At 37.6% G+C, this 21,106-nt stretch overlaps 1 protein-coding gene across 9 annotated transcripts in view; it reads right to left on the reverse strand.

The window, feature by feature from the left end:
* TAFA2 (TAFA chemokine like family member 2) overlaps positions 1–21,106 on the reverse strand; it is a 506,162-nt gene that overhangs the window by 361,022 nt on the left and 124,034 nt on the right. The window contains exon 1 of one of the 9 annotated variants that reach the window (XM_084956233.1): positions 8,523–8,643. The exons of the other annotated variants lie outside the window; for them this stretch is intronic. The gene's annotated coding sequence lies outside the window, so the exon portion shown is untranslated. Of the gene's footprint in view, positions 1–8,522; positions 8,644–21,106 lie in introns of those variants that run through there. 9 annotated transcript variants of the gene reach the window in all.

The raw sequence follows: 21,106 nt of genomic DNA on the forward strand, positions 1-21,106 counted from the left end.
ATCAGATCAGATAATTCTCCAGCATCTAGAAACAGATTTGTAGATACAAATGAAAAACTTTTTGCCCACAGGGAACCTGCATTTTGTTAAGCATGAGGACATTAAGCTATTAATTCTAAGAATGGGAAAGATATTCTGGCACTAAGAGGTCCAAGGGAGGCTCAGAAAAAAACAAATGTAAAAATATAAAACTCTTTTCTACTTGGCCACTTGACAGAAAATCAGATCTGATCCCTCATTTTCAAGATGAAATTTATTATCTTAAAATGTTTGCTAAGTTTGTCCTATAGGAAAGCTTCTTGCATCTGTATAGGGAACAGTGATGGAGGATAAATTTTAAAATAATACTGAAGTTTTGATTTGCATTTCTCTAATAATTAGTGATACTGAGCATTTTTTCATGTGCCTGTTGGCCATCTATATGTCTTCTTTGGAGAAATGTCTATTTAGGTCTTCTGCCCATTTTTTGATTGGGTTGGGTTTTGTTGTTTTTTTTTTTTTTGTGGTTGAGCTATATGAGCTGTTTGTATATTTTGGACATTAGGCCCTTGTCTGTTGCATCATTTGCACAGATTTTTCTCCCATTCTCTGGGTTGTCTTTTCATTTTTTTAAATGGTTTCCTTTGCTGTGCAAAAGCTTTTGAGTTTAATGAGGTACCACCTCACACCAGTCAGAACAGCCATCATTAACAAGTCAACAAATAACAAACGCTGGAGAGGGTGTGGAGAAAAGGGAACCCTCCTACATTGTTGGTGGGAATGTAAATTGGTGCAACCACGATGGAAAACCGTATGGATATTCCTCAGAAAACTAAATATAGAACTATCATATGATCCATTAATCCCACTCCTGGGCATATTTGCACAAAACTACAATTCAAAAAGATACATGCATCCCTATGACCACTGCAGCCCTCTTCACAATAGCCAAGACATGGAAACAACCTAAATGTCCACTGGCAGATGAATGGATTAAGAAAAAGTGGTACATATACACAGTGGAATACTACTCACCTATAAAAAGGATGAAATAATGTCATTTGCACTAACATGGATCCATCTAGAGATTCTCATTTTGAGTGAAGTCAGAAAAAGACAAATATCATACAGTATCACTTATATGTATAATCTAAAATATAGCACAAATGATCCTATCTCCAAAATAGAAACAGATCACAGACATAGAAAGTAGACTTCTGATTGCTGTGGGGAGGGGGGAAGAAGTGAGATGGACAAGGAGTTTGGGGTTGATAGATGCAACTATTACATTTGGAATAGATAAGCAATGAGGTCCTACTGTACAGCACAGGGAACTACATCCAGTCTCTTGGGGAAGAACATGATGGAAGATGGTATGAGGAAAGGAATATATATGTATGCATTGCTGAGTCACTGTGCTAAATAGCAGAAATCGACACAACACTGTAAATCAATTATACTCTAATAAAAATTGTTTCAGTAGATGAAAAATAAAATAATATTGAAATAGAAGTTGGGCTTTCAGTGCAACCTGACAAGAAGTTAGTCCTTTTCTTCTATGGTTAGAGTATCTTTTCACCACTCTGATTTTTTTTTTGGCTACAACTGTGGCATGTGGAAGTTCCAGGACCAGGAATTGAACCCATAGCACAGCAGTGACAATACCAAATCCTTAACCTGCTAAGCCACCAGGGAACTCCTCAATTCTTTTTTTAGAATATTACTCTCTTGACTCTTAGCCTTATTTTGAAGCATTTGCCGCCCTCCAATAAGTGTGGAAAGACAGTCCTCACACTACCTAGATAGCACACCTGTGAGTGTGCCAATTAGACCATCTTGCTCTGCTCAATCCCAGCAAGAAATGTAACAACCTTCCCGACTCATGTGATCATCTCAGAGGTAAGACTACAAGATCAAGTTCAAAGCGTGGGCCTGGGCCAAGGGCAGAGGAGTACAAGGCAGTTGTTTTTAGTCTAGGCCTGACATCAGAAAGACAAAGGAGACTAGAAGTCCACACATAGTCCAGCCCGATTTAGGAGGGCCAGGGGTTTGAAGCCAAAACTTACAATGACAAAAGGAGTTATTACATCAAAGTATCTCACCCTGCAACTTTCCTCATGATATCGAAGGTGTGGTGGGCAGGCTGGTCAAGGATATATCAGGCTAGGTTCCAGGCCAACTCATCCTCTTTTTAGCCTAAAGGTAAATCTAACAAAGATCAAATCCCATGAAACAGAGAATATTATCATCTATCTTTTACAAGTGAGGAAACAAGACTTGAAACTCAAATGAACTGCTCAAGATCACAGAATTAGTGACGAGAAAAACAAGGTTCTGGTATTGACTTTTTGCTCAACTACGCTGATTTATCCAAGAATCTGGCTATTTTCCACTGGTGTTTGCATCATGTACAGTGATTTTTACATATGATCCTAAAAATTACCTAGCAATGTATTGAGCAACTTTTACTATTCCTTTTCACCAAAAAATAAATAAATATATTCCAACACCACTGCCCCCTGTCTTGATCTGCTTAGAATGAGATAGAGCAGTAAACTTATTTGTGTTAGTTTTCCATTGTTGCCATAACAAATTACCGCAAATACAGTGGCTTACAACAGCAAGAATTTATTATCTTACAGTCCTGTAGCTCACCATACTAAAACTGAGGTGTTGGTAGGCTGCATTTTTTTCTCGAAGTGCTAAGAAGAAATCCATTTCTCACTTGTTGACAAAATTCAGTTCCTTGCAGTTGTGAAACCAAGGTCTCCATTTTCCTGCTGGCTACAGGCTAAAGGCTATTCCCAGTTTTTATTTTTTCCTTTTTACAGCTACACCTACAGCATATAGAAGTTCCCAGGCTAGGGGTCGAATCAGAGCTGCAGCTGCCAGCCTAGACCACAGCCACAGCAATGCTGGATCCAAGCCAAATCTGCAATCTACATGGCAGCTCACGACAATGCAGGATCTCTAACCCACTGAGAGAGCCCATGGATTGAACCCACATTCTCATGGACACTATATCAGGTTCTTAACCTGCTAAGCCATAACGGGAACTCCTGTTCTCAATTTTTAAAGGCTGCTATGCTCCTTTGATCATGGCCCCCTTCCTCTATCTTGAAAGCTAGTAACAGTGGGTCAAGTCCTTCTCACAAATCTTTCCTCCTCCTTCTTCAGTCTCATCTCTCTGACCCAGAAAGGAAAGGTGTTCCACTCTCACGGAGTTAAACTGGGCCCATTTAGATCATCCAGTACAGCCTCCCTCCTTATCCTTGATCCTTATCCTTACCCTTGATCTCACATTCAAAGCCTCTTTTGTTGCTATTATTGACTGCATGGTATTCCCCCAAAATTCACATGTCAAAACCCTAACTCCCAATGCAATAGAAGGTAGGGCCTTTGAGACGTAATTAGACCATGAGAGTGGAGCCTTCATTAATGGATTAGTGCTTTTTTTTTTTTTTTTTGTCTTTTTGCTATTTCTTTGGGCCGCTCCCGCGGCATATGGAGGTTCCCAGGCTAGGGGTCTAATCGGAGCTGTAGCCGCCAGCCTACGCCAGAGACACAGCAACGCAGAATCCGAGCCACATCTGCAACCTACACCACAGCTCACGGCAATGCCGGATCGTTAACCCACTGAGCAAGGGCAGGGACCGAACCTGCAACCTCATGGTTCCTAGTCAGATTCGTTAACCACTGCGCCACGACGGGAACTCCTGGATTAGTGCTTTATAATAGAGGAACCAGAAGCTCTCTCTCACCCTCTCTGCCATGAATGGGTAAAATGAGAAAATGGCCATCTACAACCTAGAATAGTGTCATCACCAGGTCCTCACCAGAGGTTCAGTTCTAGCCTCCAGAACAGAGAAATAATTTTCTGTTGTTTCTAAACCCTCCCCCCTCCCAGTCTATAGCAGCCCATGTTGACCAAGTCAGTCATGTCAGGTAACACAGACAGATTCTGAGTCTCAGGACAGAGACATCTTTGGGGATCCACTATTCTGCCCACCACACAGCTCTAGTAACTTGGCACCATGATGGTCCTTAAGCAGAAACATTGTGCTGGTTACAAACAGGCTGTGTTGGGAATAAGAAGGAAAGTGTTTTATCAATGGCCTCTTTCAGTCACGCACAGCATAAAATTGTTGCCTTCAAATAATTGCTATAATTAAATTACTAACTATTAAATAAATGCAATTTTACAAAGTTTCAAAAGAGGAAATAAGCCTCTTAAGCCATCAGAATAGAATTTTTTATTGCTGTGTACTTATTTTGTGATGCAGAACAAATAATAACATCTCAAGCTATATACTTCCTATTACATATCATTAAGATACTTTATGGAACAATAATAATCCAAAGCCTTAATACCAAACCATGTCACATTAGGGAAATATGTGTTTCCATAGAAATTTTAATAACAACACGCTCATTTTTTTTTTCGTTTCTCTAGGTTTAGATTTGTGGTACTTTATCACTTTAGGCCAACTGTCCTTTTTGTGATGCAAGTGTTTTCCATTAATTCAACATGAAATGGTAAATTTAAAATGTTTTTTGTGATTTCAGAGTACGTTTATTTATTCCATTGGAAGATTAATTCCTATTTGAGTATTACTTAGTCATTTTAGTCTTCTTATAAGTGACAGATGCTTTGTAGAAGGTAAATTTGGTTATAATCTCTTATTCTTAGTAAAGTTTTGCCCAAATCTTAACAAGAAATAGTCCTGTAATTTCTAGTGCTAATCTAAGCCAACAGGTAGAATCATTAGACTATTTATATATCTACTTTGTATTATGAATAAATCCAGAAGCCATATCTTACCATAAAATTCTTATTCACTTATCACCTCAAGTTTATCTAAAGAAACAGAAACATGTATTCCATAAATAGTTTGAGTTAACCTTTAGTCAAGTCCCTTGGGATCTTTCTTAAGCAATGAAACTCACTCAGTATGCAGCCCCAGAAAAGGCACCTTTGATCAAAAGACAGATACAGAGGCAAAGAAGTGTTCATCTTAAGGCTTAACCAAATCGTATTTTTCTGTCTCTTCACCCTAAGAATGTTATTCACATCATAAATTCTTCACTACTCAAATGGGAATAAAGTGGCTTGATACATCAAATATTATGGTTAACAGAGCTATGTAAGATGTAGGTTTCTTGCCATCAAAAACCTTTCAGAACAAAACTTCATCATCATTAAAGCTATCCTAGACATGAGTCCAAAGACAAAGAAAGCAAACAGTGTTTGGTTGTCGTACCCAGAGAAGGTGGCTGGGCACACACAAAAAATAGAGCAGATGATCCTAATGTTTCAGGGCGAGAAAAGAAAAGCAACCATGTAGAAAAACAACAAGGAGAGGTATGATTTATTCTTCACTCTCCCTATTCCTGAGACCATGCTCAATATACATTAATATATTCCTAACAACAGCTGTGTGGTTTACATGGCGTGACCATTTCAGAGATGAGGAGACAGCTTCAGGAGCATTTTTAAAAATTTGCTTAATGTCAAGTAATTCAGAAGTGTCAGAGTTAAGAGATTTGAATCTGAGTTCAAAGTTTATGAACTTTCCAAAATTTACTCACAACTTTAGCCAATGGTTATAAACACTATTGTTTTTTAACTTCTTAGAGAAAGGATACTTTTATCTTGTGGGCTTCTGTAACACATTTTGCCATGCTGAACATACAGACAAAAAATAGTTTATATAGGAGTTCCCATCGTGGCTCAGTGGAAACGAATCTGACTAGTATCCATGAGGATGTGGGTTGGATCCCCGGCCTCCCTCAGAGAGTCAGGATCCAGCTTTGCCATGAGCTGTGGTGCAGGTTGCAGACACAGCTCAGATTCAGTGTTGCTGTGGTTGTGGCATAGGCCAGCAGCTGCAGCTCTAATTCAACCCCTAGCCTGGGAACTTCCATATGCTGTGAGTGAGGCCCTAAAAAGCAAAAAAAATTTATGTATTAGTCTAAAATATTAGTTGTCAGGCAATAAACAAGTTACATACGCATTCTTTTTTTGTGTGTGTCTTTTTTTTTTTTTTTTTTTTTTTGTCTTTTTTTAGGGCTGCACCTGAGGCATATGGAAGTTCCCAGGCTAAGAGCCTAACCAGAGCTGCTGTTGCTGGCCTATGCCAGAGCAAAAGCAACGCCAGATCCGAGCCGTGTTTGTGACCTACACCACAGCTCATAGCAACGCCGGATCCTTAACCCACTGAGCAAGGCTAGGAATCAAACCCACAACCTCATGGTTCCTAGTCAGATTCGTTTCTGCTGTGCCAGGACGGGAACTCCTCCACCCATGCTTTCTTATTATCAGATTGCCAACACAACATTAAGAGGGAACCCAGGACTAGCTTGCAAGACAAAACAATAAAAGGGTAATAAAAGGAAAAATATATATCACCAAATCTGTTGGACTTTGGTTTTCAAATCTGCCTTCAGAGGATTCAACAAAATCATGCAAAATCTTAATTATCCAAGAAAGAGTATGTTTCTGTTCAATCTAGTCATTATTATTTCCATTTGTTTCACACACAATATACTTTTAGAAAAAAAAAGTTATGTATACCACTTAATTGTATTCATTAATAAACTGTAATGCCTAATCCATCTATGTATGGATTCATTATATACTGTCTGTAAGCCTGAAACAAAACCGTTATTGATAACATTAAGTACACATAGTTTCCATATAATTCGCAAAGCTCCCAACTACAAGAATACTACTGACAATTCTCATTATAAGTCTTATATTAAATTTGCTCTACCTTTGAACTAGAAGTTCAGTTTCTGTTCTCTGTATTTCTCTGGGTCATCAATATTAATTTTACTATTTTAACTAACAGTATGAACTCTTGTCCATAAATAATTGAATGCTATGTACAATATTACTTTAATAGCTGTTTTGCTGTATTTTAGCACTAAGCATAAAAATACTCCCTCAGGATTAGCAAATCACATAGCCTCATTTCTCCTCGAAGGAATTTAGTTCCAAAACACCAGTCATGATGCAAGCACTTTTTGCAAGTTATTTTCATAATGACTACAAGCTTTGCATGAAATCAGTACATCCTACACACATATGCATTTTACCAAGAAACTGCTGGTGAAGATGATACACCTCACTTCCAGAAAAAACTACACCACAACCAAACAATATGTGCGGGAGGAATAAACAGGAATTTCCAAATTGTGAAAATCAAATACTCAGCAACCTGTTGCAGGCCAAAGAAAAAATGAGTAACCATAATAGGAGGCTCTTGTTTTCCTGCCTAGTCTTACCCATAAAATAACACATCAATATTGAAAAAATGTGCAACTAAAAACTCCAACTCATACTCCAAAATTGCAAAATCAGTATTTAGACTGAGAAATGTGTATACCTAGGTAAGGCGCAGACCCTAATATATTACAAACTTTTTTCCATTTATTCTTAGTTGGCCTCTGTGTCATAAAAAAGATCATCAGGTGTGACCAATTTTTTTAAATCCTACAGTTTGACTAACAAAGCAGTATTGTGTATGCTGATAAAAAAAAATCTGATTTTGTATGCATGTGTATGTGTATGTATTAATGGCTAATAGGAATAGAACTAGAACTCTGGGTTCTGCTTAAATGATATTTCACCTCAAAATAATATTTACACCTGTGTTCAGCCTTATAATCCACAAAATGATAAAAGAAAAACAAGGTTTTTTTCTGGCATGTCAGTTACAAACGCACCAACACCCTCCAGAACCACACCACTTTATAAAACAATTGGTTACAATGATTAATGTCAGTGTAATCTAGAAACTGCCAATGCATGTGGAAAAATCTTGACATAAACCCTGTCATTTCTGCGTGACAGGGAACAGTAATTTTTCACAGAGAAAGGATACTGCAAATTAGCAACTAGAAAGTAAACAGGAGAATTCCCCTTGCAAATAATCATTTGCTCACCCTTTCTCTTTTCCTGAAACCATCCAATTTTTTTTTCAATGATAAAGCATCAGACAAAATTATACTCCCTTTAGAATATCAAAATGAACTTTCAAGAAATCCTCAGGTGTCTTCTAAATATCCAAGTACCACTGAAAAGGCAAACAAGAGATCAGAATTCACCATCAGATTTGCATTATTGTGATTTATTTAAATGACTTATTTCAACTTGACTCTGTCTCTCATTATTTTCCTTTTCTTTTTAATAATTTTTGTTTTTACTTTTTGATTTGTTCAGGTTCTTCGGAATAGAAAGGGAGATTATTAGTATCAGATTTTCAACCCTCCAAACTCCACTGCCCTAGTTCCACAGTGACTCAATGCTATAGCTGCTGGACTCTAATTCCTTTTCCCTTGGCTTTCACAAAAATAGAAATAATAAGGCTTATTTACCTGCCTCACCTTGAAAATACAAATGCCAATGCAACTCAAAACAGTTCTCTGTATTTTATTCCTTTTTAATACAGAAAACGTTGCAATGAAAATCTTTATAACTACAATGAAAGGAGGCAGGTAGAACTACAAAGTTAACCTTCAAGAAATTTTAAATTACTAACCCCCAACAGGAGCTGGCTTGTGCTCCCAGTGGCCTCTCTTCAGTTCCAGTGGTACATTCTCAGATATCTGTGCAAATCCACCACAGAGACAACCTGGCACTAACAAAGTTGTAGGATGGAGCTGTGGGAGAAAGAGATGAGATGGGATTCTCTCTTTATAACTTCACCTCTGCTCTCTTTTGAAAAGCTGAAAAATATCAAAGCTAAGCTATTTTTCCTGCTGGCACCCTAAGAGCAATTATCTCATCTTCCACCTGCCTCCTCAGAGTAGGTCTTACAATAGTTAGCAAGGGGCTCATCTATCATTCCAGTCAAATTATCAGATGGGCGGCTCACTTTCTGTTAGAATACAGAAATGGAAAAATTCACAGACTCCAAATATTATTCCAAAAATTCAATTTAGAGGATTTCTCCTTCACCAGGCCAAGTATTACCTTTGACTTCACATCAAGGATTTCAGCTGTTTTGTACTATCAGGCTGTTGTTCACTAGGAAATGTGAACCTGCCTTCTGCATGATTACATCCATCAGACATACTGATGATCATTTAAGGCAGAAACAATGAATTTCTACGGATGGAATGCTTCGGTGTTCCCAACACCAATGCCTAGACCAACAGAAGGATAGGCCTCGGAAACTGTGAGCCTGAATGTCACCCATTTTCTCCACGTCTTAAAAGTTTCTTATGGGGGGCCATCACAAAGCATGTACTCTCTAAAAAATAAACAAAAAGCCCTCTTGAAAACCTCAATTACAAAAGAAGCAGAGTGACTTTCAATCACAATTTCCACAGAAGGGATAAGCATAGGCAATCTCTGGAAGCCACCAATAAAAGGCTCCTGGGCTCCACACTGGTCTGCTGCCCTCCAGGATGGCTCCTTTCTCATTGCTCCAGAACAGCCTGTTAGCCTTTTTTGTTTATCTCTGACCATAACAGAAAATCCCCAGTGGCACAGGGGCAGGAAAGAATCAAAACAGAGATTTCTTTAAAGGTCGGTGTTGTTTATTTTCCGGAAAGCACTGGTCTGGTGCTCTTATTATGAGTTCAAGGGGACAAGGATAGCAGCTTATCCTTTATTCTCCACACACCTAGTACATTACCAAAACTAAGAGCATGCTGAACTGTAGCCTTCCAGGAATCACATTACCTCCTGGCTAGATAGCCACCTTCACAAGCTATGCTCCCTAGGAGTCCACCCAAATTGTATTTTAATAGCATGAACGACTTTCAAAGGAACAGAAACAATAGAAAAGAAATGCCTTAAGCTGTACAATGACACTAACATGTGTTGAGCAATTCCTAAGTGCCAGGCAAATGCGTAAATAGGTTCCTTACATGTGTATGTTGAGTCCAAGTGCTTGTTTCTTACACTTGAAGAAAGCAAATAAATATCACTACTCAGGACTCAATTGCCACCATGGGATGTTTGGAATGGGTTCTTCCATGTGACGATAACAACAAAATACTGGCCATGCACACTGCAACAGCTTCAATGTGGCTGTCCACTGAACTCTTCGTTAACACTGTAAAGATGTGCTATCATGTTTTAAACTAAAAACAAACTTATTTGGATTAAGTATCATGCTTATTATGGCCAATGCGCATATGCTGAGTTCTTTCTAATAATGATGCAAGCTAGGCTTTCTTCCTGAAGGCATTTATGCACTTGCTTGCTTGTCCTGAGAGTAGTATTAATTCATCCATTCATTCATTCTTTCATGAGCCATCTGAGATAAGCTCTCAGCAGAAAACTAGAGGAAACTCCAAAGATATAAGACAGCTTCCTTTTTAAGATATTTATTGCTTGTGCTGCTTTATTTTTAGAACATTATTAGGGATTTGAGTTCAAAAGGTGTATTGAATGAGGTACAATAATAGCAATGGACTGCAGAGATTTTCTGAATCTCTTTCCAACAGTGATACCACTGTTGACTTTTTTTAAGCAAACCTCAAAGGATATAATTCTTTCCATAAGGACAAGAAAGTATGTGTGTGCATGACAGAATGGGAGAGGGAGGGAGGGAAGAGAAGAGAGAGAAAGAGAAGGAATGTGCTACATCACTCACCAAAAACAAACTGAAACATAGGCTTTAAAATATATGAACCAGGAGCAATAACCATAAAAGCAAATATCATCAACAGTTTGATCTTTCACTTGACTAAACTGAAATCCAGAGACTAGTAGTGGTAGCTCTTTGGCTAGGATGTTTATGTTGAGTGTTCCCTTACTGATGGAGCAAGTGGCATAGTTCCAGTCTCTTGCCTCTGCTAGTAGTTAGGGCTCCACCTGCAGTAACCAGTGGGTTAAGGGCGATCCGATAACAAACTCAAATTAACTGTAGTATAAAAAGAATGGCACCACAATTACCAATAGAAAAAACTTCTAATTATTTTGCACTCTGAATACCTCACCAAAAGGTTAAATAACTATAATTTTCATTTTAGTGCATCACAAAGTATCAGTATATACTGTTTTTTTTCTTTCTTATTTTCCATGTCTATGTTTGCAGAGGTCAGCGTATGGTTTATTATAGTCTCATCATCCATCTCAGTTATAAAAAACATAAATGTTTCAGCTATATCAAATTTCTGGTTTTTTGGGTTTTATTTTTAAAAATATTTTTAAATGATGTTTATGTTTTCTATTATAATTGGTTTACAGTATTCTGTAAATTTTCTACTGTACAGCAAAGTGGCCCAGTCACACATACATATATATATTCTTTTCCTCACACTCGCCTCCATCATGCTCCATCGTGACTAGTGCTACAGAGTAATCAAATCTGAACATGTGAAACAGTGACATAACCTATCACTAATTAGTGCCCTCCTATAACTAATGTGAAGTTAAATCTTGTTTAAGATACAAACTGCAAAGAGTGATACTCAAATAAAAAGAAAAAAAAGGTCTTTCAACAAATATGCATTAAATCAATTGTAGACAGGTACTGTTGCAGGTTCTTTGAATACAGCAAAGAAGGGCTTAGAAAGCCTCACAGGTCAGAGGCTGGTAAATGCTATGGATATAGATACTAAGGTTAACAACCTGAAGGAAAGCAACAGGAAAGTCCCCTCTGAGAAGGCGCCATTTAGGCTGAAATTGAAATGTCAAGAAGGAGACAATCTTATAAGATAAGGAGGAAGAGCTCTCCAGGCAGAGGGAACACTCAATGCACAGGATTTAAGTGCAAATAAGTCTGGCACGTGGCTGGAGCAGAGGGAGCTAGGGCAGCACAGGATCACAAAAGAAACTCAGAGAAGTCAGTGGGTCATGTGGGGCTTTGCAAGCCCAAACAAGGAGAGTGGATTTCCTGCATGGGATGGGGAGATTTAAAGTGTTCCTATGAAGAACAGTGACATGATCTTGTTTATATTTTTTAAATATCACTCTAAATGCTCCACAGAGGATGAATTTTGAGGGAGCAACAATCCAAGAAAGGATGCCAAGGAGACACAATGCTGACTTGATTACAATGTTAGCAGAAAGAGAAAAGACAGATTTGAGGTGTGTTTTGAATATAAGGTTAATCATTACCAGCTGATAGAAACAAAGTTAAATCTTTGATATTTGGCTTGAACAAGTACTGGGTGGCTGACAGTGCCAGTACTGAAATGGAGAAGACCAGAAGCGGTGAAGGAAATATAGTTTTGTTGTGGCCATGTTCCGTTTCAGAAGCCTGGGCACATCAGGTCTTGGTGTTTTATCAAGCAATATCCTTCACTATCCTAAATATTTCTAAAAATTCATAATCTCATGATAACCAGGGAAACTAAACTTTTTTTTTCCCTTTGGTCTTTTTAGGGCCACACCTGTGGCATATGGAAGCTCCCAGGATGGGGGTCAAATAGGAGCTGCAGCTGCCAGTCCTTGCCACAGCCACTGCAACTTGGGATCTGAGCTGGATCTGTGACCTACACCACAGCTCAAGGCAACACCAGATCCTTAACCCACTGAGTGAGGCCAGGATCAAAACTGCATCCTCACGGATACTGGTCAGGTTTGTTGCCACTGAGCCATGATGGGAACTCCTGAAACTAAACTTCTTATGTTTTGGACACTATTTTGCTGCATTCATTCTCCAAGTATCCTGCCTTGGAAAAAGTTCATCTCTGGAGAAAGATGGGTAAACTGATAAAATGGGCAAAAGAACAAAGATCCTCAGGCAACAGTATCTTGCACCCTCAAAATTAAAAAAGACCCAGTCCACAGGTTAAAGTACTGAACGACAAAACAATGGAGCAAAGCAAAAAAGAAAATAAACCCCTGGATGAGCTGGCAAGGCTGGTTTTCATTGTGGAATATATCATTCTTATACAATGCAACTGCTTAGTTTGAAAGAGAAATCAGTGGGGAAATACAGTTCTTGTTCTCATCTGAAGCCACTGAGACTTTTAAAATCCCTCCCACCAGAACAGTACAGAGGGCAGGGCAAGAGCTAAAACAAACTAATCCAAAATACTGCTTTTGATACCCACAAGTGCCACATCCCATTTACAGCATTACAGAGAACACAAATAAGCAATGCCGATCAGTGGACAAAAGTAAGCAAAAGAGACAGAGAGGGACTGGAATCAGACAAAAAAATACTACAAATACCATATCCTAAGAAGATTTCCCTATTATGCTAGTATTATTCCCTTTTGCACTAGACATTTTCCATCGTTTGTCTTCCTCCATTTAATCTTTACATAAGTGTTATAAGACAGGCATTATTATATAAATGAGAAAAGTCATGTTCAGAAAAGGTAACTTTGTAATATTACACATTTTAGAGGCTGGATTTGACTTCAGTTGTTTAACTTCAAAATTCATGGTAATACTTCCCAATTATTTTTAGATTAATTTTTTTTTTTGGTCTTTTTGCCTTTTCTAGGGCCACTCCCATGACATATGGAGGTTCCCAGGCTAGGAGTCTAATCGGAGCTGTAGCTGCTGGCCTACACCAGAGCCACAGCAACTTGGGATCCGAGCCAGGTCTGTGACCTACACCACAGCTCATGGCAATGCCGGATCCTTAACCCACTGAGCAAGGCCAGAGATCGAACCCACAACCTCATGGTTCCTAGTCGGATTTGTTAACCACTGCACCATGACAGGAACTCCCCAATTATTTTTAGAATGATTTGAATGTATTTGGCCTCCCAATTTTTTAGAATTTGCTAGATACATTTCTGATTACACAGCAGGTACACAGTACACTTTCAGTTATCAGACCTTATAAAGTGACAGGTAGACTCAGGGGGACACTGAGGTCTCCCTACACCTTGAGTATAGAGACAAGAATGAATAGTTCTGTATGATGGTGAGAAAGCATGGACTGTTTACATAAGATGAACCAGCTCTTTGCACATTGCTATAGCAAATTATATCTCTTTCTTCCGGATTATGTTTCTGATACAAATGTCTTTAAGGTATGTGTGTTGGATTTGAAGTTGGGTTGGTGGGTGCAAACTTGCTTTCATTTGACTGATTTGGCTAGCAGAGCATTTTGTAATAGCATCTATTTTTCATTAAGTGTACAATCATTGACAGATGAAATAATGATTTAATTTTATGTATTATCGCCCCTTTACTTCCCAGAGTTCTCTCTCTCTCTCTGTCATACACACACACACACACACACACACACAGGAGAGCTGACATATTGCAAAGTCAAGGCCACTTTAGATTTCTGTGCTCAGACAGTACAGAGACTGCCAGGTACCACAGCATTCCAGCCAGCAGGAGAGCACAGGCATAGAGCTTTTCCAGCATGTCATTAGGTAATTTTTTTTTTTTTGCATTGCAAAAATTCCCATATTTAATCTTGCTTAATCTTTAAATTGATGGGCTCATCTAAAAGGAAGAGTTGTTTTGTTTTTTGTTTTTTTTTTTTAATCCCTCAAAGTCTGGTCTCTAATGGAATTTAACTGCTTAGGGAATGTTATGTCTTATGATCCAATTCAAAATTCATGAAAATTAGTAGATGGTGATGTTTGTTGATTTGGGAACATTTGCAGTAATACATACATCGAAGTTTTTCATAACTAACAAATCCATAGATATAGAACCCTTTGAAAATAAATGCCATTTCCCTCTTGCTTTTGAAGTCACATCCTTCAATCATCAATTTATTTTCATGACAAATAGCATTAAGCAAGCTCATATATGCAATATTTACATCTAATACAACCAGAATACTTTTATCTACATTATTTTTAAATATTTAATGACTACAGAGAATTTGTCATAGGTAAATATGGACATGCACTATTATATTTTCAGAGCCAAGCACTGTATCAAGACTATACTCTTGTTCAATATTATGAAATGAAATACCTGTCTAAAAATAGCAGCTATCACTTGAGTACCTATTATGAAGCAGACACAAATGCACCATTTCCATTGTACCTTACTTAATATGTAAATCATTCGATGTACTAGGGATTCCATTAAAAGAGAAATAGGGAAGAAGCAGTGTCCATCATGGTGAACATGCTAGCTGTCCATCAAATTCAGCTGTCCCTCTGTGTAATGAAGTTCTAGGTGGGATGCAGATGCCAAACTTGACATTGTACATCCCCAGGCTCCCTTGCAGTTAGTGTGGCCACATGTCCAAGCTCTTGCCGATGGAATATGAGTAGATGCAAAGTGTGCACATTTCAGCTCTTTCTTGACTGGCAATCAGTGCAACCGGATAAGACAACCCCCAACCCTTCTCAGAGCTACAATGGCCATTTCAGATCCATTCCTAACTGACTATAAGCAGCCGAGCTGCCAGCCAGATGAAGACACTTAAGACTTTAACCACTATTTTGAGCCCTATTTGTTGCAGCAGCTTAGCTATCCTAATTAATAAATCACACACACACACAGATATGGCTGGATGGATGAATATACATATGTGTGTAATTTATAGTCACTAACCAATAGAGACTTTGTTTTTATATTTCCAGGTTTATTAATCTGTTAAGTTACTTAAGAGTAAGTACAGACCAAAACACCGAGAACACTCACATGAGCTAGAAAGGAAACTATTGTTTTCTGACGATTATTGCTAATGACAACATTTTAACTGGATGGTTTTGAACTTAAATGTTACAGTTTACAAAGCGATTCCAAAAATATTCTCTCTTGATCCTCGTAACATTCCTTTTATTTTGTACTTAACCAAACACTTTCTGAGCAGTTGAGTGACTTACCAAAACAGAACACAGCCCTCAACTAGCAGAGGGGGCGCTAAACCAAAATTTGTGCTCTTTAGACCACACAAACCACCTTTTTTGATGACATCACTAATGTTTAACTGTGTAAATTTAGCTACTTTAACTGTATATTTCAAAAGCGAAGCAAATCTTGGCTGATGTTGTTTTATTAAAAATTATCTAAGCTCAGACTTTCCTACTTCTATATATTTGAGCGTGTCTGATGAAATCTTTATTATTCTGAAAAAAAATCAACAGACCTATGTAGAGAAGTCAAAAAAGAAAAATGAAGAATTTTCAAGTTTTAAATCTCTTAGGAAAAAGTGTCCAAATGATCTTTAGGTTTTGTTAGCAGAGTAATTCAATGAGATTTAAGGCATTAGAAATAGAAATTGATTTTTTTAATTAATGAATATTTTCAGGGCAAAATATGTGTAACTTTTGAAAATCACTTTTTTGTCCCAGATTTCCACAGTCTTCTTACTGATGTGAGAGTTGAGAGAGCTATATTTTTTCTGCCTCCTAAGGTTTCTTCAAGGTTTTCCAAGTATCTTCTTCAATACAATCTAAAATTCTCCTCATGTCTCTTCCAAATTCTTCTTTGGCTAAGGTTAGAAGCCACACATAAGTCTATGTGTATTGGCCAGGGACTTTCCAGGAGCATTCCTCAACCAAGCTCACATCACATCTCCTACTCATCAAAAGAAAGGAGTAAGACAACTTCCACCAGTTCTTTTTTTCCAAGGAATTAACAAGCAGTTTTACCATTATACAATATACAAAGCAGAAAAAATAAAAATATAACTTCTCGAGAGTTCGCACTGCTGTTCAACAGCTTTAGGACTGGACTAGTATCCATAAGGATGTGGGTCCAACCCCTGGCCCCACTCAGTGGGTTAAGGATCCGGTGTTGCCCGAACAGATGTGGCTCGGATCCTGCAATGCTGCAGCTGTGGTATAGGCCAGCAGTGTAACTCCGATTTGACCCCTAGCCTGGAAACTTCCATATGCTGCACATGTGGCCCTAAAAAAAATAAAATGAAAGCTTTATATATATATAAAACTTCTTATATATATATAACTTCTTTATATATATATAAAACTTCTTATCCTCATAAGTATCCTCATGGGCTAGGGAGGATATTATTTAGATTAGATAGTTTTTCTGAAGGCTCTAAAGAAGTAAACAGCTGCAGGACAGCATCAAAGTCTCTGGAGGGAAAAAAATAATATGAAACCAGCACCTCTGAAAAGGAAAAAGTTCAAAAGTGGAATTCTAAGAGAAATAAAGCCTTAATGAATTTTAGATTCCTTCAGTGTACTAGTCTAGATTTAGGTGATTAACTTTCTGAGATATTTAATATAAATGAAAACACTGCATATTCTTCTAATCCTAGATAATTATTTATGGATCCATCAACCATAAAGGGAATTATTCAACACTAGATAAATTATTAAATTCATTAATTACCAACCTAGAGAATTATTGTTGGCTGACTTGATTAGGTCTTTCCTTAAAATCAACAGTTTAAAGAAACTTCAATTAATTTGACACTAGCAATTTCAGAATCTGCAAACATATGAACAGGGTTTAATGAGATGCTTTCATTCGATGTTCCATTTTCATTAATTGACAAAGAAATATTCACTGTTATTTTGGCTCAAAGTCATTGTATAAACTATCTTTAACATAAGAGTAAATTAAAAATTAAAGTTCCTTCTTAAATTAGCAAGTAATGATTGTTTAATTACAAAAGAGGAAATGTTTGGTAACTTCTTTCTGGATTGTTAAAAGGAAAGTAATATTGTTAGTGAAGAAATGAGGATTAGATTGACTGTGGCTGATTTCTGAGAAGAATTTTATTTTAATGCCTGGATCATTAACTCCCCCAAAGGCTATGCAACAGGTATTATAAAGCATGGGAGAAATTTTATAAAGACATAAAACCTCTTTCTCCCTTAGCTGCCAGGATACCACTTTGTCCCAGTACTCTTCCAAATTCTGACAACTTATAAGTATTTTCTGCTATTGCCTGTCTATCTCTAGAGCTTTTTCTTATTATCCCATATACTCCCTCAAGATGATTTCATCCACATCCATGAATTCAACTGGCACCAATATGCCGAGTGTCAAAAGCCACATCTTCAACACAAGCCTCATTCTAAGTTCCCAATCCTATTTTAATACCTCTACTTCTATATCCCAGGAACTGCAAGATCAACATGTCCCAAGTTTATTATCTCTACTCCCTAACCCACATCCAAATAATCTGTTAGCCCCCACTGTGTTCCCCCTCTCATGAATGGTTTCAGTCTTCTCCTGCACTGCTTTGTCCATGTTCCTCTGATACATCCATGAGGACCTATGGCCTTCACACACAGGGATGCTGTGCTTCACCAGGAAGAGGAGAAAACATTACAATTCTCCATTCCTGTTCACGATGACTCCTAAAGATCCATGCAGCCCAGCTTATGCACATATTTCACAAATTTTTCTTGAAACCGATTCCTTAAGCTGAACTTTGGCCTTTCTCTCTAGCAGGTCATATGTAGTCCATTGAGTCAGACAGTTATTTCCAATGTCATGTCATCAAAAATACCCAGAAACATCTGAATCTCTTGAGTTTCAACCAACTCACACTCTTTCTCTCTCTCTCTCACATACAGTCATACACGCACACGTGTGCACACATTTACACACACATCCCCAGATACGCAAATTCAAAGTTTGCATTTCTCATCTTTTATCACTCACTTTCATCCCTGTCACAGGGGCAGATGGTAAACTGACATAAGAAAAATAGCATGAATTTAAAATGAAGTTTATAAAAATATTTTATCAATTAAGTTCAAATTATTCAGTGTTTATGATGAGTCTATCGACTTGGTGTCAATAGCATGGCTTGATAAAGGTTTAACAGCATGTTGTTACTAAACCTATGATTTAAAAATCTGTATTCCTATCTGGAATACTAGTTGATCTGGTCCAACTTAATCATTTTTTTCAGAAGCTGCACACAGAAGGTAAATCAAGTAGCACACCAATGGCAAAGCCAATCTTTAAATTTCTCTGCATTTAAAATCTTCTACTGCTGCATCACAAATGACCACAAACTTAGCTGCTTAAAAGAATAATTTAGCTCATGTTTCTATAGGTCACTAATCCAAGCACAAAGACACTGGTTTCACTGTTCAGGTCTCATGGACTAAAAATCAAGGTGCTGGCCAGGCTATGTCATCATCTGGAGCTCAGTTCCTCTTCCAAGATATGACTTTGAGGCAGAATTCAATTCATCACAGTTATAGGTCTATAATCCCTCAATCCTTGCTGGCTATTGGCTGTAGGATCTTCAGAGAGCTCTGAGGCCAGTGTCATTCCTTGCCAGGCAACCCTCTCCATCTTTAGAGCAAGTGACTGAGATTTTTTCTCTTTTGTCAAAAATTCCCACTCACTCTTAATCTAATTCTTCAGGAAGAGTGCAGCCCCTTTTAAGACTCATCTGATGAGGTCAGGCTCACCAAGGAAAATCTCCCTTTCTTAAAGCTCCATCATATGCCTAGTTCAGGCCCACATTTGAAGGGAGGGTATTATATAAAGACGTACACCAGACAGTAGCAATTTTGTGGGTCATCTTAACACTCTGGTTCCAACACTACCCTTTCCACTTGTAATAGTTCTTTCCTACCACATAACCATGCATTAGATTGAGTTAACCCCTGGATAAGGAGAGGAGGGAAAAATAGAAAAAGAAACAATAGACATGGGAAGAAGAATGCATGCTACTGTTATAGCTTTTTTGATTTGCCACACATGTGAACTTGACAAAATTCTAAAAATCTATGCATTATTCAATGTGGATCTAGTAAATCTCTAAATTTCTCTGAACTTCAATTTCATTATTTATAAAACAGTAATTCCTACATTGTATGATTCTACTTGCTTACATCACATGTTTACATTTATAAGGTGACCAAAAAAATAAAGTCAACGTCACTTTGCATTAATGTCCATGAAAAGTAGTCTATATACAACCAGTTCATGAAAGAGTAACCTCCTAAGATTTTCAGAAATACTCTATTTGCTCTTAGCATTAAAACCTTATGCTAGGGAGTTCCCATTGTGGCTCAGCGGAAATGAACTCAACTAGTATCCATGAGGGTGTGGGTTTGAGACCTAGTGTTGCTCAGTGGGTTAAGGATCTGGCATTGCCATAAGCTGTAGTGTAAGTGGCAGACACAGTTTGGGTCCCACATGGCTGTGGCTGTGGTGTAGGCCATAGCTACACCTCCAATTCGACACCTAGCCTGGGAACTTCCATATGCCACACATGCAGCCCTAAAAAGCAAAAAATAAAAATAAAAAATAAAAAATTTCCCTAAATATTACTTCTATTTATAAAACGAAACTATATTTTCAATCATTTAATCATTTTAACTCTCCAAGTTACCTTGGCAGCTATTGTTACATTAATTTTATAATTTTAAAAAATCCACGTAGAATAGATAAAGCATGTATTACTTTTCTCATGTCCCAAGCAGAAAAAATCCTGAGTCTGAGAAATGTTCAATAATTTTTCCTCCACTGACTTGTGGAACAGAACCAAGAGCAGATTCCCATGTTCCGAGAGCTCATGAGCTCTTCAAGTCTTTTGATGCAGGCTCTGACGTCAAGAGAAGACAGTAATCACAACATATATTGAAATAATAACCAGTCACAAATTCATCACAGTGGACATTTCAACTGAATTCTGAATGATATCCATTATAATTTAAAAATACAGCCTCTAAGAATAATTTGCATTATTTACTCATTCACTGAAAAGAACAGTTACATCGCAATAACTATGGGTCCACCATGTTTCACAGTGATATTTTTCTCCAAATTAATCCTTGCAACAACTCTTTGACAGTAGTGCTATTATTATTATCCTCATTTTGCAGATGAGGAAACTAAAGCCAAAAAAAGATACTTGCCTGGAATCATACACAGTAAGCGGTAGAGCTGAAATTTAAACTCTCATAATCTGGTTCCAGAATTGAGCCTCTTACCAATAGATTCTGTTGCCTCAATAGACATTTTGTTGAGTGTCTCCTAAACTTTGGACACCGGGAACTTATTTTGTATGGTTTTTTCTTAATTAATGCAGATTATACGCTGAAGCAACAATCAGATCTGATATGAGAATGTTATGATCTAACTACAACACAGTTTAATCTGAACTGTCTCTTTGGGTAGAAAACACATGGCTACAATTTCAACAACTTCCACAAGAGTAGAGCTCACGTCCCTCTCTAAACTTTCTGTTATCAGAGGAGAATTTTTATTTGTAAAGGAGTTACAGAAATTAGGAAAATGCTTACTGGACACCCATCAAAGTCCAATTAATTTCTCCAAGAT

The sequence above is a fragment of the Sus scrofa genome, chromosome 5 (genome assembly GCF_054392235.1).
Source record: "Sus scrofa isolate SSC_HxYL_T2T_F1_AM1 chromosome 5, Sscrofa_HxYL_maternal_Yorkshire_Landrace_v2.0, whole genome shotgun sequence".
Lineage (NCBI taxonomy): Eukaryota > Metazoa > Chordata > Mammalia > Artiodactyla > Suidae > Sus > Sus scrofa.